Raw genomic sequence first — 3,319 nt, 5'->3', positions numbered from 1 at the left:
TGCCTACTATGTTCTGTGTGCTGAAGCAAAGCAAAAATTTTATTGTCCTATCAGGGACACATGACAATAAACTCACTTGAACTTGAACTATCTCAACTACCTCCCCTGGCAGCTCGTTCCTTACACCCACCACCGTTTGTGTAAAAACATTATCCCTCATGTTCCTATTAAATCTTTCGCCCTCACGTTAAACCTATGTCCTCTGGTCCTCGATTCCACTATTCTTGGCAAGAGACTCTGTGCGTTTACTCAATCTATTCCTCTCATGATGTTGTACACAATTTGTTCTGGGTGATTTGATAACATAAAGTACATACAATGAGTGGAGAGAGATTTTAAAGTTTTATTTACAAAAACACCCGGACATTATTGAGTCAAGTGTTACTGGCAATCCAAAGGGTCCCTTGGCCAACAAGTCTTTTCAGGTTGTATGCATGCTACAAAACAAGTTCTCATGTCACTACTATTAGTAGTGGTAAGGGGCACTGCATTGGTGGCAGCCTCTGCCTACAGCCTGTTTGTCTTTTCAATCTTTTTTTTAATTTTTAGTGAGTTTAATGTCTGTTTTGGGGGGAAACTTCAACTTGTCTATGTGGGGGAGGGGGGCAGGGTAAGGGGGAAACTGTTTCCCAGTCACTTCCTGGCGGGGACGCGACTATTTCTCCGGGTCGCGTCCTCGCCCCCCACCTCGCGGCCTACCAGCTGGATCGGAGCGGCCTTTCCTGCCGCGGACCGGGAACCGGACCAGAGCTGCAACAGCGGCGGCGCAGCGCTGGATACACCGCGGAGCGGGCGATGCCTACCTGGGTCTCCGTTTGGAGCTCCGGAGCCTTGGGCCGCTGCTCCAACATCGTGGAGCTCTGGGTTGGAGAGCTTCCAACGCGGGCGGCGCTGACCGTCATCGCGGAGTCCTGGGGCCCTTTGCTGAGGGTCACCGGCATCAGTCTCCGCCCGGCGCGGCCTGCGGACTTTGGGAGCCGCGGACTCCGGTAGAAGGTGCCCGACTCTGATGTCCAGGCCGCTGAGGACGTCCCGCAGCCCCGACGTCGGACTTACATCATCCCGGCGGTGCGAGCCTGAACATCGGGCCGTCCGTAGCGGCGACTACGGAGGGCTCGGGGAGGCCCCGACCATGGGTGAACATTGGAGGAAGAGACTGACTTTGGTGCCTTCCCTCACAGTGGGAAACTATGATTCTGCTGTGTGGGGATGTTTTTATGTGAACTCTATCGTGTGTTTGTTCTTTATTTTTATTGCATGGCTGTATGGTTATCTCATTTCACTGTGCTATCTGGCACATGTGACAAATAAATGTATCTTGGTATCTAGCTCTCTTGGCTTGGTTAAAATAACCACATGGAAAACCCTCCCTTTTTTCATTTGTTTCCCTCCCTTGTTTCATTTACTTTTAGTTTCACCAACTTCTTTTGCACACCCTGTCTGGGTGTTGATAATTGTACCAGTGAAGCTCATGAGATACTCACGAACAAGGAAGATAATTGACCCATTTCTATCTATCTACACAAATTAACCTCTCTGGAACTCTCTGCCACAGAGGGTAGTTGAGGCCAGTTCATTGGCTATATTTAAGAGGGAGTTAGATGTGGCCCTTGTGGCTAAAGGGATCAGGGGGTATGATGAGAGGCAGGTACGGGATACTGAGTTGGATGATCATCCATGATCATATTGAATGGCGGTGCAGGCTCGAAGGGCCGAATGGCCTACTCCTGCACCTATTTTCTATGTATCTATGTATCTAACTTGCAAATCTATTCTAAAGACTGATCGTGCTCAGCCCTTGCAGGCAATTTAACTGATCTGCTTGGAGTTTCAGAATGGAAGTTGCTGAAGCCAAGCAACACTCGTAAAGCTGGAGTAACTCGGCAGGTCAGACAGCATCTCTGAAGAAAAGGAATAGGTGATATTTCAGCTCTAGATCCTTTTGTGTCTATCTTTGGTTTAAACCAGCATCTGCAGTTAGACGCAGTCTGACCCGCTGAATTACTCGATCTTTTGTGTGAAACCTCTAAAGCCAGCACTGAGTCCAGGAACACACTACGTTATTTTAGCAAACTCTCATATGCAACTGAACCAAACTTCGCACTATCAGAGTTCACTACACTCTGCCTGAGATGTCACATGTCTAGAGATGGGCCATACTGGCTTTGGCGATCCATGACAGTGTTCACTCCCCGCATCAGCCCCCACCTACCTTGCTTCTTTAAGCTTAGTTTTGAGATACAGCGTGGAAACAGGCCCTTCGGCCCACTGAGTCCATGCCACCAGTGACCTCCACACATTAACACTATCCTACACACATTAGGGACAATTTACATTTCTACCAAGCCAATTAACCTACAAACCTGTAGGTTTTTGAAGTGTGGGAGGAAACCGGATCTCGGAGAAAGCCCACGCGTTCATTTCCCTGGATGAGTAGGCAGATGCATGGCAGGTGCAGTATAATGTGGACAAATATGAGGTTATCCACTTTAGTGGCAAGAACAGGAAGGCAGATTGTTACCTGAATGGTGTTGGCCTCCAAATTTGAAGAAGGACATTATTGTTATTGAGGGAGTGCAGCATATGTTCACCAGGTTAATTCCTAGGATGGCGGGACTAACATATGATGACAGAATGGGTCGACTGTGCTTGTATTCACTGAAATTTAGGATGGGATGGGATCTTATAGAAACATACTAAATTCTTAAAGGAATGGACAGGCTAGATGCATGAAAATTCCCGATGTTGGGGGAGTTCAGAACCAGGGGTCACAGTTTAAGAATAAAGGGCAGGCCATTTAGGACTGAGATGAGGAAAAACATTTTCACCCAGAGGGGTGTGAATCTGTGGAATTCTCTGCCACAGAAGGCAGGGGAGACCAATTCACTGGATCTTTTCAAGAGAGTTAGATGTATCTCTTGGGGCTAAAGGAATCGGGGAATATTGGAAAAAAGCAGGAACTGGGTACTGATTTTAGATAATCAGCCATGACCATATTCGCATGGCGGTGCTGGTTCGATGGGCCGAATGGCCTACTCCTGCACCTATTTTCAATGTTTCTATGAATAGTGATAATTGTACTGAACTGTATACAAAAAAATGAATCTCGCTGTACCTCGGTACGTGTGACAATGCAGTACCATTGAAACAACGTAATCCCAATCGAAGATCATAGATCTTTGATTGGGATTACGCAGTCTGAGCTGCCTGCATACATACAGTGTGTGCAGATCGCTCATGGTTCACCAGGCAGTAGCCTCGCCCCTACTGCAGCGGTAGTGTGGAGTATCACTGTACTGTAATCAGCCGACCAGTGGGT

This window comes from Amblyraja radiata, chromosome 19 (assembly GCF_010909765.2).
Source record: "Amblyraja radiata isolate CabotCenter1 chromosome 19, sAmbRad1.1.pri, whole genome shotgun sequence".
Taxonomy (NCBI): domain Eukaryota; kingdom Metazoa; phylum Chordata; class Chondrichthyes; order Rajiformes; family Rajidae; genus Amblyraja; species Amblyraja radiata.
The sequence above is the reverse complement of the archived record's forward strand: the minus strand, read 5'-3'. Positions refer to the sequence as shown.